The sequence below is a fragment of the Nicotiana tomentosiformis genome, chromosome 6, assembly GCF_000390325.3.
Source record: "Nicotiana tomentosiformis chromosome 6, ASM39032v3, whole genome shotgun sequence".
NCBI lineage: Eukaryota > Viridiplantae > Streptophyta > Magnoliopsida > Solanales > Solanaceae > Nicotiana > Nicotiana tomentosiformis.
The window spans coordinates 60018619-60037272 of NC_090817.1; the positions used below are offsets into that span (position 1 = coordinate 60018619).

At 37.0% G+C, this 18654-nt stretch overlaps 2 long non-coding RNA genes across 2 annotated transcripts; both read left to right on the forward strand.

The window, feature by feature from the left end:
- Positions 1-455: 455 nt before the first annotated feature.
- Positions 456-2301, forward strand: LOC104095866 (uncharacterized). Its single transcript, XR_686197.4, has 2 exons — positions 456-984; positions 1859-2301. It is a non-coding gene; the product is annotated as an uncharacterized lncRNA (long non-coding RNA).
- Positions 2302-12910: 10609 nt separating this feature from the next.
- On the forward strand, positions 12911-18077 carry LOC108945077 (uncharacterized). The gene is made up of 3 exons (XR_001969207.3): positions 12911-13395; positions 15987-16054; positions 17796-18077. It is a non-coding gene; the product is annotated as an uncharacterized lncRNA (long non-coding RNA).
- Positions 18078-18654: the final 577 nt, after the last annotated feature.

Below are 18654 nucleotides of genomic sequence, written 5' to 3' on the forward strand. Positions count from 1 at the left end.
CCACACCATTAGTTTGTCAAGACTTCATTAATGACAACGCTGCCGCATACAATGCCTTTGTTTTTTCCTCTTTTTCTAATTCTAGATCTATTACATTGGTTGATATTCTCTACTGATTATAAAATAAATTATTTGTAATACAAAGATTTTGTGTCTTGATTCAATTATATTTTCAGCAATTATAATACTGTCAAGCTTTATCATATACAAAATACCAAAAACCTAATCGCTTAAAAATATGAATGTTGGGCCCATGCAAGTATGATCCATATCCATCTAGTAAAGAAGAAAAAGCGAAGTGGGCCGTCAGCTTGTTATTTCGAAATGGGTCACGATTTAGGCGACCCAGTTCCCTTATGCAGACCATAACCCATTCAAACACCAGCCCATTCATTTTTCAACCCGGTCCAGTCCTTCACTAACCAAAATGACACCGCTTCAGGACGCCTTTGATCTCCATCGTCCCTCAAACAAGATCCAACGGCCTGGAACTAGCCTTTTGTTCCCATAAATTTATCCTAAATAGCCTACCCTACCCCAAGAGACCCCGCTCAGACTCCTCCTCACCCTCACTGTTGTCCACCGCTAGCTGCCCGCCAAAAATCGTCCACGGCGGCGGCACCACTCCAAACCACCCCAAATTGTCACCCTACAATCCCTAGCCCTTCATCTGTCCAAATCCACTACTCGTTTCTCTCAAATTCCACCCAAATTCCACGATTAGTAGATCTAGGAAAATATTAAAACCAAATTTGTCCCTTTTTCAATTTCTCAGCCTTTTTTAATTCGTTTTGACTTGAAACTTACGTTGATTGATTGCTCTTGACGAGAGCAATTGATTGGCGTTAGTTTTAGCTCACTTCCAGGTCGCCAGAGATCGGTCAAATCTCGTTGACCGGCCAGAATTCACTCTTCTCCATTGCTCGCCGGAGTCTTTTCACCATTGGATTTCAACTCACTCACCGGATTTGTTTATGTTGACTGGTATACTACTTTTCCCATTTTCTCTAATTTTGTCTAATGACCACATATTGACATTTATATTTAAGTAGGTTTAATTAATAGTTTGGATTAATTGGTGATTAGTTGTTTGATTTTAGTTTAGTTGCATATTTGGTCAATTGCTTTATAATTAATTAAGTTTTGATTGCATATGAGATTGTTTGTTTGCAGTAGATTATTGATCTGTTCTAGTTCATTTGGGCAAAAGAATTGGCCTGCCATTTTTTAACAGGCCGGCCTGTTAAGTGGGAGTTTAGGTATGAGCCTGTTAGTCAGAGGTAAATATAAGGATAAAAAGATAAAATTAGAAAATTACTTGAAGTAATTTTTAGCTTAATCGGTGGAGAAGCTTCTAGAAGAGAGTAAAAAGGACCTGTTAGCAATAAAAAGCTGGAGAGGTCGGGGGTGAGGGAGAAAAATAGCAGAAATTAGGAGGGGTAAAAGAAAAGGGAGCAAACTAAAAGATGCTGAAATTTATTCTATATAACAGACTGCTCACATTCACTATGATATTCACACCCATTCACTCTCATACATTCTCACTCACGCACTTCTTACCAAAGAGAGATGAAAACAGGTTTTGAAATTCAAAATTCCCTTTCTGAGATTTGAAATTTCCAGCTTTAAAAACTGAGAGGAAAAACACAAAAACAATAAAAGTTTAGGCTGATTTTCATACTCAAAAATAATTAACTGCTATTGATTGATTCAAGAAGGTCTTCTATACTATTTTCCTAGATTTTCATGTAGTTTTTAGTCCATATTTGAAGTTGTGTTGTGTTCTGCTTAGTTGAGTCCTGTCCTTTTATCTCTCGCTTTTATTAGGCTAATTGTAGCCTGGTTTATTACTATTCAGGTACTTCTTTCAGTCTCAGATCATGTACTTGCCAATGTGGATGCCATGACGTTATAAAATCTGCCTCAATTTATTCATTTATGTGTTCCTTAGATATTCCTTCACGTCTAATTACAAATTCGAATTGAGTTTGAATTGTCTGATGTAGCTAATGTCTAAAGCATGTTGTAAACCTAAGTAACTACTGAGAGGATGAGTATGAGATTTGATCTCGTGACTTGTATGAATAATCTAGGGCTGAAATTGCCATTGGTGTGTTTTGATATCGTATGTGGAGTTTCACCGATTTACTATTAGATTTGTAACTAGAAGATGAAACATTAGCTAATGTTGAAGTTTGGGAGTTTGGCCTGTACCAGGCCTGACTCAAAGTTTTATAGGCGTGAAGTGTCCATGTGTATAATAGTTGACTCTATTTTAATTCCCATAGTTTAAAATTTGAAGATCGCTTTGTAATTTATTGATTCTGTGTATAGCTAATTTGAAAAGCCTGTAATAACTCGGTTCGCCTAATTGCTGTAATTAGCAAAATCAGTTAGGTTAATAACTGAACATTTGGGTTATGATCTCTTAGAATTAATTGGGCCTGCTAATCGTTTAACCCATATTGTTTGAGGGTATGTAACTGGTGTGGATCTACTGAAACTTATTCAATCAAGCTTGTCATACTGGGCCCAGTATTAGGCCCAGTTCGAAATAACAAATGATTTGGGGTTTATCTCTTGAAATTATGCGAACTTTGTTTGGGCCATCTATGTTGAGCCCATTCCCTATCGCGATCTGGACTCACGCTGCATTACGCTCATGTTTTCTTTGCAAATCAAGCCAATAATATTATTTATTTATTAATTAAAGAAAACGTGGTCATCTCTTGTTTCTATAAATGCAATGTGTTAAGATTGGGTTTGTTTACACATTTAGGGATAAATAAATAAATAAAATCACCCCTTTTGAGTTCACAATGCTTTTCCATAATCATGCCTCACATTAATCATAAATTAGTTTAGACTAAACAATTTTGAACACTCATAGAATGCTTTAGGCGCGCTTTTAATCTATTATCGTGATTATGTACACGTTCGCGTTACATAATTATGATCCCAAAATAAATCAAGATACGCGTCCGCCGACTTTGGCCAAACAATCTTAATAATTAATTATGTGTTATTAATCGTGTACACGTACGCGTGATATGATTTTAGCACACTAAATAAAATAGATTTACACACACGTGGTTCGTTTCAAGATAATTTCATAACGCCATAATCAAGTAAATTAAATACGGTAAAAGGTTAAAATGCACATAGGTTTTAAAATACGTAATTAGCAGTTAATCAAGCCAAGTTATGAGTGTAAAGCGATCGTGCTAAAATCACGGAATCTGGGAGTGCCTAACACCTTCTTCCGGATTAACAAAATTACTTGCCCGGTCTTCTGTGTTTCGCAGACTTAAACAGAGTCAATTTTCTTGAACTGCAATTTTAAATTAAATGGTGACTTGGAACACCGTAAATAATTATTCCAAGTGGCGAATCTCAAAACTAAAATAAATAATCTCATTTCAATAATGTCACTTAAAGTGAAAAAATGCGTTTTGCCGTAAAAAGAAGGTGTGACAGCTCTGGCGACTCTGTTGGGGACAAGAACCCAGAACTTCTGGTTCAGGGTTCAGAATTTAAGCTTGTAATGTGATATCTACTTGGTTTTATTGATTATATGATATTACTGTGTTTGTGGGCCTAATGTGCTAAATGTCTCTCATTTACCGCTTTGATACTATTTGAACTGTATTAAGTTGTCTTCTTACGCCCCCCTTCCAAGTCTTCTGAATTTATGGTGCACACGTGCGTGTGGCCCACTTTTCTATTAGAGGTCCTTCCAATTAGAATGGGATTGGTTCAATAGCTAGGTTGGGTAGACTTTCGCGCTCCCGGTACGCTGCTCCCACCTCGGCTCGAGCTGTCCGCTTGGGTAAGCCAGGTCTAAAACATCTCCCCCTAGGAATTAGACCTAGAATAACATAGCCTCATGCCAGATCCCTAGTAGGAACGTTTCTTTGCATCACGTACATTTGACTTAGGGGACTCAACACAGGGGTTGGGTCCGTCTAAGACAGTTATACCCAAAATTATAAGACCATCGTGATGCATCTTGCGTGCTACTTGTACATTTGTTCGATCTGGTTTGCATGTTGACTTGCTACTAAAATAGGGAAACAAATCAAGAAAACCCAGGAGAAAGAATATAGGAGAGAGAAAATTTACCCGATTCCTGAAAATATTGATATTTTAAAAAACATATCCTGAAACTCTGCCGAATTTTTAGAAGGTTGTTGCAAAATGAGCCCAATTTTTCAAATATGCGATTCCCCCCCTGTTTTAGGAAACCTTACCGAACTACGCAAGTCTGATTCTCACAAGATGTGAGATACATAGGCAACCTTTATCGGATCAGGCCCCAACTTTCATAAATTCAAAAAATATTTTCTTTTAATTCTTTCTTTATAAGTCTCTTCTTAGAAAATCCCAAATCAAAAATCTAACCCAGAAATATTTTCCTTCTCAGAAAAAACAAAAAAACAAATCAAAATACACAAATATGTTTTCCCTTCTATAGAAATTTTCTCCCAAAAAATTCAAAAACAAATAGAAAAACTAAAAATCAAAAATATTATCTTTCTTATTTAGAAATCTTTCTTTCGTAAATTTCATGAAAAATTGAAAATTGAAGTCCAAAAATATTTTTGCTTTTCTTCAGAAATTCGCTTTCGGAAGTTAAATAAAAAACTCAGAAATCCAAAATATTTTCTTAGACGTTTTTCTCTCGGAAAATTTAGAGGCAACATTCAAAATCCCAAGAAAATAAATTCTTTCTTCTAGAAAACAAAAGAGAGAAAATGAGTCGAAATCCAAACAAAAATATTTTATTTCTACTTTTGACATTCCCAAAAATTCAAAACAAAAGAAAAAGAAAAAGAAAAAGAATCTTCACAAGTCTTTCTTTCAAATTTTCAAAAAAGAAAAAGAAAAAAAGATTCAAAATCTAAAATATTTTTCTTTGATTAGGAGCCATTTGTCCCTGAACTACATAATGGTTTGATTCATGCGGCGTCATGATACGTAAGTAATCTCAATCGGATGCGATTATAGCCATAAATAAATGGAGTAAAAAACAAAACAAAAAAAAGAGAAAAACAATGAGTGACAAAAGCAAAAAAGAAAATAAAGAGAGTGATAAAACCAAAAAAAGAGAAGGAAATGAAAGAAAAAGAGGTATATAGTGGAAAGGAGATAATAAAGTAGGGATGAAAAATGCAACCGTTCAAACACATGATAGAAGCGTTTAACTGTTAGGTGTATTGCATCCCAACATGCGATTTCCTATCTGCCAAATGCTTCGATCTAACAATTTTGTTGTGTGTGCCCAAAGCCAGGTTCTATTTTAGGTGGTAGATTTTATTGGTATTTCTGGCTTCTCATCCATATTTCACCAGGTTAAAGGAAAATGTTTCGATGGTCTCTGAAAGTAACCTTCCGATTACTAATCCCGAGGATAGCCCGGCACCGGCTATTCAGCTGCCAGAATGTTATGCCTCCGCGTGTTGGAAATTCTGGATGCTTAGTCTAATGGGAAGGAACCACCGAGTGTTATCCCTAGATTTTTCGAGTTAATCCCTAGACCGAGCGGGGCTACTATCGTCCCTATGACCAACCGTTCATCCCGTATGGATACTCGTCTATGCCCACTAATGGTCCTGGAATGCCTTCTGTTGTTCTCCCCCAGGTGCCGGTTTCAAGGGCACTGCCAGCAGTGTTCTCTACAGCACCAGTCTTCACCACAGCACAACCAATAATATCTTGGTCGTATGTTGAGCCTCCAACTTTCACCTTTCAATGTCCAATATTTCAACCAAAAATAACCTATGTCACCCCGGACTCATTTACTCAACCTCCACAATATGAGTTCCCTGTTGAGCAAAAAAAGAATGATCAAGAAACCCGAGCAGGAGGAAATAGCTCGGAAGATGAAAACCTTGGAACAAACACTAAAAAATATGCTGGGCCTAAGCGGCCAAAAGAGTGTCTCATACTCTGACATGTGCATATTTCCTCATGTCCACTTGTCGGTTGGCTTCAAGACACCAAAGTTTGAAAAAATACGACGGGCACGGAGACCCGATCGCTTATCTAAAACGGTATTGCAACCAGCTAAGGGGTGCTGGTGGAAAAGAAGAGTTATTAATATCTTATTTCGGAGAGAGTCTTACAGGGATAGCTTCCGAGTAGTACATGGATCAAGAGATCGTCCATTGGCATGTCTAGGATGAACTATCCTGAGACGTTGTCTGCCAGTTCCAGTACAACGTGGACATTGCTCCTGATAGAAATTCGTTGTCCAATCTGAAAAAGAAACCTATGGAAAGTTTCTGTGAATATGTTGTCAAGTGGCGAGAGCAGTCCACGAGGATAAAGCCTCTAATGGATGAAGCGGAGATGGTTACGGTCTTTCTGCAGGCCCAAGAGTCAGACTACTTCCAAAATATGATGTCGGCTATGGGAAAGGCATTCGCTGAGGCCATCAAAAATGGGGAGATGGTTGAAAATGGTTTAAAAACAGGCCGAATCTTAAGTCAGGCCGCCTTCAAAGCCACATCACAGGCCGTTCAGAACCGCTCGGAGGGTTCGGCAAACATAAATAGGAGAGGAGAGGGAGCCATGATGGCTTTGAGCTAGAGGGGGGCCAAAGGTCATTCGACCAATCATATATGCCTCCTAAGGTCCCACAACACTATTACCCCCATCAAGATGCTACTTATGCCATGGCACCGCCTCACTATGGGGTGATGAACGCACAACCTTACACGCGGCAATAACATTAAACACAAAATCGAGCTCCACCTCTCAAAAATGCATGTCCCTACCAAGATCCATATAATCCCTAACGAAAGGTTCCCTAATACAATCCTTGCCCAAAAGAGCCTCCCAAAAGGAATCAATTCACCCATATTGGTGAATCGTATTCAAGTTTGTTTCAAAAGTTAATCAGGCTAGGTCTGTTGCAGCTAGTGGCCCCGAATCGGTCGAACCCCGAGTCCCTATTGTACCGAGCTGATGCTAGATGTGAATACCACTCTGTAGCAGTGGGACACGATACAAAGGACTGTTGGACCCTCAAGAGGGCAGTTGAAGAGTTGATTAACGCTAAAAGAATCGTTCTTAGGGATGAAGAGGCTCCCAATGTGACCAACAATCCTTTGCCTACTCACAATAATGGGCCAGTCGTTGGAATGATTTGTGATGATAGGGAATTTGATCCGGCACTGAAAGCCATAGTAACCATCGCCGTAAGAGAAGAGAAACCTAAAAATGGGCACCAAATCTAAAAAGTTCCATGTCAGACGTGAGTCCGGTAGCCGGTCTTGATGTTCTTTCTACGTCCAAATTATATCAGGGGTAACCCTGATGTTTTACTTTATTGTCTTACTTTCTGATGTAACCCCTTCTATCTTTTAAAATTCAAATAAATGAAATCAGTATTTCATCTTCCATGAATGTCTCTTTTCTTACTCTTGTCACTTTTTTTTACTTTTTTTCTAGTTCGGTTAAATGCAAATTTTAATAATATGACATGCTTGCAGACTTCATGCCCAGACCCTAAAATGCTGTCAGACCTCAAAATAATGAATCAAGAAGTAGAATGCAATGAGAAATTAAGGCTTTTAAGGAAATAAACAAGAGAATTAGAACAGTAAGACTAAGATAAATCTAAATGGAAGCGTGCACATATCAATGGGTGCCACCCTTTGCTTGTTGGTTTACGACACTGAAGCCGTACTACTTGCGGTACTTGAAATTCCTTCTCTTTGGATCATTGTCGAAGCCGAGATCGATGATGAAGAATGGGGTCAAAACCTGGTTAGAACAACTCACATTGATTGATGAAAAATAATTGGCCATAGTTTGTCACGGGCAGATGTACCAACAAAGAATGGCCCACGACTACAGTAAGAAAGTGTGACCCAGATAGTTTGAAGTAGGGCAACTCTTTTTGAAACATATTCTTCCACATCAGGAAGAAGTTAAAGGAAAATTTGCCCCAAATTGAAAAGGTCCATACATTATCACAAGAGTATTACCAAATGGAGCATTGTACTTGGAAATACCGAAGGAAATGTCCCTGAAACAATTGTCAAATGCAGACGAAGTCAAAAGGTATTATGTTTGACCCTCTATGCAGTATTAATATTCTCCGGTTGGGATGAAGACATCTTTTCTTCTTGCTACCTAAACACTATCAACCCTTTGCAAACCCTTTGAGTCAGTTACCCTTTCCTTGATCATACTCTTTGGAACCTTTCATGTAAAAAGAAAGAAAAGAAAAAGATACGAGAAAAAAAGATTTGGAAAATCAAAAAAAAAAAAAGAAAAAAAAAATGAAAAAAAAAGGAAAAAAAAAAGAGTTTGTGTTAATTGAACAACGCTCGACCTGAATCTGAAAAGGATACATAGGCAGCCTCATTCTAGGATTCGGTCACATCAAAACAAAAATCCATATTCCCCCAAAAGTGAAAACTGGGGCAAATGTTATAATGGTTCAGCAATGGTTTCGCCCGAAAGGTTCTAAAGTTGTAATTCAATCCAAATTCTTTTTACCCAAATCCTTTTCAAGTCCTTCTGATCAATCGGCGAGAATATTCAAGAATTATAGGATGCGGTTACTTGGATCTGATGCAACCAAATGAGAGAAATAAAATGAGAGTCATATTGGTGAAAACCCTCACAGGCACTGTCGGGCGATGGCGAGAAGAGAAATAAGAGAGGTCAGCTAGTGAAAACCCGCAAAGGGAACTATTGATCGAAAAGAGGATCCATGCCGCCATGGCATCAACACAGTCCTTGACAAGGTTTCTCGGTTTCAAGGCAAACGTTGTGATGATTTTCTAAGAGTCAAACGATTTACATAGATCAAGCATCCAGTCCAAAAGGCATGTCATGTTCCTTGAAGTTCGTTGTACTCCCAGATAATTCCACCTTTCTGTTCCCCGAAAGGGACACCTCTTATTTTAAACTCATTCTCTATTTCATTGTTTGTTTTTCTTTGCATCCTTTTTAGTCTAACTTTGTTCCAAAATAAGGCAAATAAGAGACGGCAAGAACAATTACAGGGCCCTTGTTTGAAGCGAGCTGATATATTCAAAAGGCACTCAGCCTCGGAAAAGGCATTGAGTCGATCCCGACTAGCCATGATTGGCCGACGCTCTAAAATTGAAAACTTTGGAAGAAGGAAATCAGATTGAAGTGCCCACAAAGGCAAAGTAAAGTTGAAAAGGTTTAGTCTTACGTGACTAATTGTCATGGCAAATTTTGGAAAGCCAAGATTCCCCGATGCTATGAAATTGAAAACTTTGGAAGAAAGAAATCAAAAGTGAAGTGCCCACAAAGGCAAAGTAAAGTTAAAAAGGTTATGTCTCACGCGACTAACGGTCATGGCAAAGTTTGAAAAGCCAAAAGTTCCCCAATTCTCTAAAATTAAAAAACTTTGGAAGAAAAGAAGTCAAGGGTGAAATTCACACAAAGCCAGAATAAAGTTGAAAAGGTTAAGTCTCACGCTACTGATCATCATGGCAAAGTTTGAAAGCCAAATTGGTATTCAGGAAACAACCAGCTACAGTTGAAATCATCATTAAAATAGGATGGACCGAGATCGAGTGGTTGAAATACTCAAGGCCACAAAACCAACCACCATTTTGAACTAACAAATTGTTCTTTGTTGAAAAACAGGAAATGGGTGCAATGCAAAACAATCTCACAAGAAGCAAGTGCCACAAAAAGGAAATCATGTGGATACTAAAACAGCTCTGCAACAACAAAATTCTCAAAAAAGGGAAGTCTTTTCAAAATTCTTTCCCGCATTTTACTCATTCTTAAAAAAACATTCAAAATCATGGTAATATAAGGTACACCAATCCCTAGCTGCATTTTCCAACATAGGGTACACCACTCCCTAGTTGATTGATCTTAAATGTAGGGTGCATCACTCCCTAATATCATTATTGATTGAGCTTAAATACAGGGTACACCACTCCCTAATATCATTGCTAGACATAGGATACACCACTCCCTAGTCTCCTTACCAGTATAGGGTACCCCAATAGTTGTGTTTTCCATCGTAGGGTACACCATTCCCTAGTTGATGATATTTTAGACATAGGGTATACCACTCCCTAGTCTACTTACCAGTATATGGTATACCAATCCCTAGTTGTGTTTTCCAATATAGGGTACACCACTCCCTAGTTGATGATTATCTTTAGACATAGGGTACACCATTCCCTAGTCTCCTTTCCAGTATAGAATACATCGATCCCTAGCTGTGTTGTCCAACATAAGGTACACCACTCCCTAGTTGATTGATCTTAAATGCAGAGTACACCACTCCCTGATATCATTACTACTTGATCTTATATACAGGGTACACTACTCCCTGATATCCTTTCCGGTATAGGGTGCACCAATCCCTAGCTATTTTTTCTAACATGGGGTACACCACTCCCTAGTTGATGATATTTTATACATAGGGCATACCATTCCCCAGTTTCTTTACCAGTATAGGGTACACCAATCCCTAGCTATGTTTCCAACATAGGGTACACCATTCCCTAGTTGATTTGAGCTTAAGTGTAGGGTATACCACTCCCCGATATCTTTGTTAATATAGGGTACACCACTCTCTAGTTAATTAAGCTTAAACACAGGGTATACCACTCCCTGATATCATTACTAATTGATCTTAAATGCAATGTACACCACTCCCTTATATCATTACTAATTGATCTTAAATGTAATGTACACCACTCCCTTATATCATTTCCAATATAGGGTACACCAATCCCTAGTTGTATTTTTCAACATAGGGTACACTACTCCCTAGTTGATTGAGCTTAAACGCAGGGTACACCACTCCCTGATATCTTTGTTAATATAAGATACACCACTCCCTAGTTGATTGATCTTAAATGTAGGGCACACCACTCCCTTATATCATTCCAAATATAGGGTACACCATTCCCTAGTTTTTTACCAACATAGGGTACACCACTCCCTAGTTGATGATTATCTTTAGACATAAGGGTACACTATTCCCTAGTCTATTTACCAGTATAGGGTACACCAATCCCTAGCTGTGTTGTCCAACATAGGGTACACCACTCCCTAGTTGATTGAGCTTAAAAGCAGGGTACACCACTCCCTAGTTGAATGATATTAAATGCAGGGTACACCACTCACCGATATCTTTATTATTATAGGGTATACTACTCCCTGATATCTTTGTTATTATAGGGTATACCACTCTCTAGTCTCTTTAACAGTATATAATACACCAATCCCTAGCTATATTTTCCAACATAGGGTACACCACTCCCTAGTTGATTTTCTCTTAAATGCAGTGTACACCACTCCATAATATTTGTGCTAATGTTGGGTACACCATTCCTTAGTTGCATTCTCCCAACATAAGGTACACCAATCCGTAGTTGAGGCATCATTTTGATAATAAAGGTACATCATCCCCAAAGAATCATGTTTTTTTCCCAAGGTACACCATTTCTGACCTTTTATTGCTTTCAATAATGAAGTAGTTTAGAAGTTCTATTACAACAACCTACGAAATTTTCCTAGTAAAAACTAGGTAGAAACATTTCATTTGTTTATTTGTTTTGGTGTCTGAGCAGGTTTTATCTTGAGGTACGGAGTTTGAGCTGATCAAAAAAATAAGTCTCAATCTATAATAAAGAAAAGAAAAGAAAAAAAAGAAGTGAATCCAAAATGCAGAAGTAGATGAAAAGATATGGACTGCTCAAGACATAATTGAAGTCACGAGCATTGCGTTTCCCGTTTTGATCTGAAGAAGCCCTAGAAGAATGAACTAGCACCTACAGCTAGCAAGCATCAAGGTTCAGATTAGAGTCTGCATGAAGGACTAGTCAAGACTCAAGATCAAGTTTCAGAAGACTTATAAATAGGAATCTTGTAACTCATAGCTGATGGGCTTGTTTAGTTTCTTTCGATTTTGATTTTGGTGTAATAAGGAGTTCTGCAAGTAATAACAACAGCAACAGCGGTGAAATCACAGATCTTTGGTAGTCCCAGTTACCAAATTTCCAGAACTACACTGACTTGATTCCTTTACAGCCAAGGATATGTAAGCAACCTCGGTAGCAAGGTCGGTCAAACTTTTTAAAATGCTTCCCATGGAGTATCAAACGAGAAAATATTATTCATGATTACTCACTTTGTCTTTTCCTGAAAACTCTTCACGTTTCCGAGCAAAGAGGGGTAGTTGTGAGCACGTTATTTTTGCCCCACATATAAAACTACTCCTAAAATATTCAAAATAGTTTTATAGACTCTTAGAAAATTTTCTCTATTTTATTTGGGTTTGGTTTTGCGTTTATTTGCATATTTAGGAAGACTTTAAAACATAAAATTGCCAAAAATATTTGTTTCTATCTTTCATTCATTGCACTTTAGGTTTTATTGCGTTACTAGTTTTTAATTTCATGTACTGACATTTTTAAATATAAAAATCACAAAAATATGTAGAAGATAGTACATTAGTAATTGTTGTTATGTTTTTAGCCTCTTTATGTCTAATTTACTAGTTCTTTTTATTTTGTCAATTTTTAATATTAATTAGTTAAGTAGCTAATTGGTAAGTAGAAAATAATAATAACTAGTTTAGTTTTACAGGTTAGTTCAAAATTGGAAAATGAATTAATGATTTTGGTTTTAAAATAAAGAAGAAAAGAGAAGTGGGTTTGGTTTTAAAATAAAGAAGAAAAGAGAAGTGGGCTGTCAGCTTGTTATTTCGAATTGGGTCACATTTTAGGCGGCCCAATTCCCTTAGTGCAGATCATAACCCATTCAAACACCAGCCCATTCATTTTTCAACCAGGTCCAGCCCTTCACTAATCAAAACGACGCCGCTTCAGGACCCCCTTGATCTCCACTTTCCCTCAAACAATATCCAATGGCCAGGAACTGGCCTTTTATTCCCATAAAAGTTCCCTAAACATCCTACCCCACCCCCAGAGACCACGCTCAGACTCCTCCTCTCACCCTCACTGTTCTCCGTCGCCCACTGCCCACCGGATATTGCCCACGATGGCGGCACCACTCCAAATTACTCCAAATTGTCACCCTACAATCCCCAGCCCTTCCTCAGTCCAAATACACTATTCATTTCCCTCAAATCCCACCCAAATTCCACGATTAATAGATCTAGGAAAATATTAAAACCTAATATGTCCCCTTTTCGATTTTTCGGCCTTTTTCAATTCGTTTTGACTTGAAATTTATGCTGATCAATTGCTCTTGACGAGAGAAATCGATTGACGTTAGTTTTAGGTCACTTCGAGGTCGCCGAAGGTCGGTCAAATCCCGTTGACCGGCCAGAATTCACTCTCCTCTATTGCTTGCCGGAGTCTTTTCACCATTGGATATCTTCTCACTCGCCGAATTTGTTTATGTTGACTGGTATACTTCTTTTCCCATTTTCTCTAATTTTGCCTAATGACCACGTATTGAAATTTCTGTTCAAGTAGGTTAATTAAGAGTTTGGATTAGTTGGTGATTAATTGTTTGATTTTAGTTTAGTTGCATATTTGGTCAATTACTTTATGTTTAATTAGGTTGCAGTTGCATCTGAGATTGTTTGTCTGCAGTAGATGATTGATCTGTTCTGGTTCATTTGGGCATAAGAATTGGGCCTGCCATTTCTTAACAGGCTGGCCCGTCAAGTGGGGGATTGGGTATGAGCCTGTTGGTCAGAGATAAATACAGGGATAAGAGGGTAATATTACGAAATAACTTAAAGGAATTTTTAGCTTAATTGGTGGAAAAGCTTCTAGAAGAGAGTAAAAAGGAATTGTTAGTAATAAAAAACTGAAAAGGTCCCGGTGAGGGAGAAAAATAGCAGAAATTAGGAGGGGTAAAAGAAAAGGGAGCAAAACTGAAAGATGCTGAAATTTATTCTACATAACAGACTGCTCACATTCACTCTAATATTCACTATCATATATTCTCACTCACGCACCTCTCACCAAAGAGAGCTGAAAAAAGGTTTTGAAATTCAAAATTCCCTTTCTGAGATCTGAAATTTTCAGCTTTAAAAACTTAGAGGAAAAACACAAAAACAGTAAAAGTTTAGGTTGATTTTCATACTAAAAAATAATTAGCTGATATTGATTGATTCAAGGAGGTCTTCTATACTATTTTCTTGGGTTTTCAAGCTGTTTTTAGTCCATATTTGAAGTTGCATGTTGTGTCCTACTTAGTTGAGTTCTGTCATTTTATCTCTCGCATTTATTGGGCTAATTGCATATTGTTTATCCACTATCCAGGTACTTTTTTCAGTCTCAGATTATGTAATTGCCAATGTGGATGTCATGACGTTATAATATCTGCCTCAATTTGTTCATTATGTGTTCCTTAGATATTCTTTCATGTCTAATTAAAAATTCGAATTGAATTTGAATTGTTTGATCTAGCTAATGTCTAAAGCATGTTGTAAACCTAAGCAACAACTGAGAGGATGAGTATGAGATTTGATCTCGTGACTTGTATGAATAACCTAAAGCTAAAATTGTCATTGGTGTGTAATTGATATCATATGTGAAGTTTCAATGATTACTTTTAGATCTGTAAATAGAAAATGAAACACTAGCTAATGTTAAAGTTTGGGAGTTTGGCCAGTACCAGGCCTGACTCAAAGTTTCATAGGCGTGAAAGTGGGTGTATAATAGTTGATTCTATTTTAATTCCCATAGTTTAAAATTTGAAGATCACTTTTTAATTTATTGATTCTTTGTAAAGCTAATTTGAAAAGCCTGTAATAACTCAGTTTCCCTAATTGTTGTAATTAGCAAAATCAGTTAGGTTATTAGCTGAACATTTGGGTTATAACCTCTTAGAATTAATTGGGTTTGCTTATCGTTTAACCCATATTGTTTGAGGGTATGTAGCTGATGTGGATCTACTGAAATTTGTTCAATCAAGTTTATTATACTGGGCCAGTATTAGGCCCAGTTCCAAATAACAAATGCTTTGGGGTTTATCTCTTGAAACTATGCGAACTTTGTTTGGGCCATCCATGTTGAGCCCATTCCGTATCGTGGTCTGGACTCACGCTGAGTTTAGCTCATGTTTTCTTTGCAAATCAAGCCTATAATATTATCCATTTATTAAATTAAAGAAAACGTGATCATCTATTGTTTCTATAAATGCTATGTGTTAAGATTGGGTTTGTTTACACGTTTAGGCATAAATAAATAAAATCACCCATTTTGAGTTCACAATGCTTTTCCATAATCATGCCTCATATTAACAATAAATTAGTTTAGACTAAACAATTTTGAACACTCGTAGAATGCTTTAGGCATGCTTTTAATATATTATCGTGATTATGTACACGTTCGTGTGACATAATTATGATCCCAAAATAAATCAAGGTATGTGTCCGCGCGACTTTGGCCAAAGAATCTTAATAATTAGTTAAGTGTTATTAATCGTGTACACGTACATGTGATATAATTTTAGCACACTAAATAAAACAGTTTCACACACACGTGGTTCGTTTCAAGATAATTTCATAACGCCATCATCAAGTAATTTAAATGCGGTAAAAGGTTAAATTGCACATAGATTTTAAAATACGTAATTAACAGATAATCAAGCCAAGTTATGATTATAAAGTGACCATGCTAAAACTACGGAATCTGGGAGTGCCTAATACCTTCTCCCGGATTAACAGAATTCCTTACCCGATCTTCTGTATTTCACAAACATAAAGAGAGTCAGTTTCCTTGAATTGGAATTTTAAATTAAATGATGACTTGAGACACCGTAAATAATTATTCTAAGTGGCGACTCTCAAAAGTAAAATGAATAATTTCATTTCAATAATATCACTTAAAGTGGAAAAACTTCTTTCCCCGTAAAAATGAGGTGTGACAAGCCCGGGGTTGACTTTTTGGGATGACTTTTTGGTTTTTATTAATGATCGAAGCTTTATTATCCGAAATTATTTTTTATGATTTTTATTTATGATATTAAGTTATTTTGGATAGATTCGAGCCATCCGGAGGTTGTTTCACACGGAAAGGTCTTTTTAGAGTATTGATTTAGCTTCATTGAGGTAAGTATCTTGCCTAACTTTATGTGAAAAAAATTACCCCGTAGGATGAGCTTAATTGCATTATTTGAATTACGTGGACGATGTGTACATGAGATGACGAGTGTGTACACAGGATTATATATGAAAATTGACTGGTTTAGACTCTTAGGCTTCTTTCATGCATTTATTTTAAGTTATTAGTGCACGTTATATTTTTTAATTGTCAAGTTTACTCTCACATGCTTTATTTGAAGTTATTAGCACATGTTATATCTTTTACTTATCAAGTTTACGCTTATATGCTCTATTTGAAGTTGTTACCTCTTTTATTGTAATGTGACCTTCTTTATTGTTAAGTTATTCTTAATTGAAGTTGTTACATGATATCCCTCGTTGACAATTTATTCTCATGCATTTAGACGTAGTTGCTATTTCATGACCATCTCTTTCATTGTTAGCTTGTGCCATACACTAATATTTGGAGTTGCAATTGCATGAAAATACTTTCATTATTGAGTTTATTCTTAAGCAATTAATTGAAGTGAAGTCATTGAAAGACATTAACCTATTTTAGTTGAAGTTGTTGTTTAATGGACTATTTTTCATTGTCGAGTAATTTTTCCCATTTCATTTTGTTGTTATTGCGATTCTTATGCACATTGTGGTTGAGTCGTGGGCTATGTGTTGTGTTGATATTGATATTGTTGTTTTGGAAAGGTTGTGGCCTATGGGCACTTGTGGTACGAGTTGATATATTGTGTTGTTGTGATGCTGACACATGTGAATTTATTGTGTGGATTAATTATTTCTATGCGGAGCATAAGGGTGGCATCTCACTGTTGTTGATTGTGCGGAGTGATACGGGTGGCTAATGTGTTATTGTCTGGGCGGAGTGATACGGGTGGCTATTGTGTTATTGTCTAAGCGGAGTGATACATGTGACTATTGATATACATTGTCTGGAGTAATACAGATTGTTATTATGATTTGTCAATGGGGAGAAATAAGGGTGGCTATGTCAGGGATGATATGTGACTGTCTGGGGGCACGATGTTGATGATATTCATGTGATGGTGTAATTTTTCTTGTGTGTTTCATGCACCTTACGTGACTTGTTGTGTTGTTTCCAATATATGTTGACTTGGATTGTAATAGTACACTGGCACATACATACACCGTAGCATGACATTTATATCGGTTAAGAAGTATGAAACTTGAGATTTATTGATCTCGCACACGTATTCTTGTGTATCTATTTCCATTGTGATATTGGACATGTGACCACACCAGGCGGATTTTGATAGTGAGCCTGTGACTATGACGGGCGGGTTGAGGAATTGGCAGATGAGTTATCCGTACGGTTGTGATTTATAATATGGGCACGAAGTGCCACAAACATATGATTGGTGATTTGGGACTCGTGATTTGTGATTTTGAAAGGAGGTATCTCATAGTAATTTTTGTTGTGAAACTTGTATTAGAGCGGTTTGAATATTTGGTTGTCATTTATTTTTTTTATTTGGTTTCACCGGTACTTAACGTTGTTCTGATTACATTACTACTTTTCTACATGTGTATCCCTGGTTGCCGTTATGGTTTCTTGCTTCCGTTATTAGCTTTATACTGATATTCTGCACAGATTATTATGACTAGTAGGTGTCTTGATTTGTACTTCGTCACTACTCTACCGAGGTTAGTCTTGATACTTATTGGGTACCGACCGTGGTGTACTCATACTACACTTCTGTACATTTTTGTGCAGATCTAGGTATTGGAGATAACGGATTCAAGCAAAGTTAGCTTCTTGATCGCGAGGATTCAAGGTAGAGCTGCTTGGTTGCCGCAGTCCCATGGAGTCCTTTGCTTATATTACTACTGTCAAATCTCTATCCGAACAGTATTGTATTTTGAATTATGTTATGTATTCAGTAGAGTTTGTGACTCTGTATTACCTCGTCTTGAGAGGATTGTTGTGATTATCGCCGCGTAGACTTGCATCACCTTTATTTCGGTATTTTATATTAAATTCTGCTTTATAATATCATGTTTAACTGGCGTAACTGTTGTAAGAGTAATCGGCTTTCCTGGTCTTAGAGACTAGGTGTAATCATGACGCCCAAGGCGGGATTTTGGATCGTGACACCATATGTATTTCTTCCCCTTTAAAACATGTTAGACTTCTTCGCATCTTCTTTGTAGTCGTATATCTTTATAGTTCAAGGAATAACTTTATGCGTGCCCTTTTGATACCATGCCTGTTTATGTGACTCATGTATTATTTGTCCGTACTCTAAATGTGATTCCCTAGTAGTTTCTATGTCTGTTTGCATGTCTTCCTAAAATTAACCTAGAAGAGTATACCCATAAGATCAATCAATTATGCTTATGCCTCACTATTAAGCCTAATCCTTTAACAAAGCAATTCAATCTTCTGTGATGTTAATATTCTTGTGTAGTACCATATCGTCAAAACTATAACTCTAGATGTCTTTGTGATTGAAGCCTGCATACTTGACTTTCTCTTAATTCTTGTTATTTATCATGACCCAAAGACTCTATATAATTGAAGCTTACATATGTGACTGACTTCTTTAAATGCTATGATTAAAATTTGCACTTCG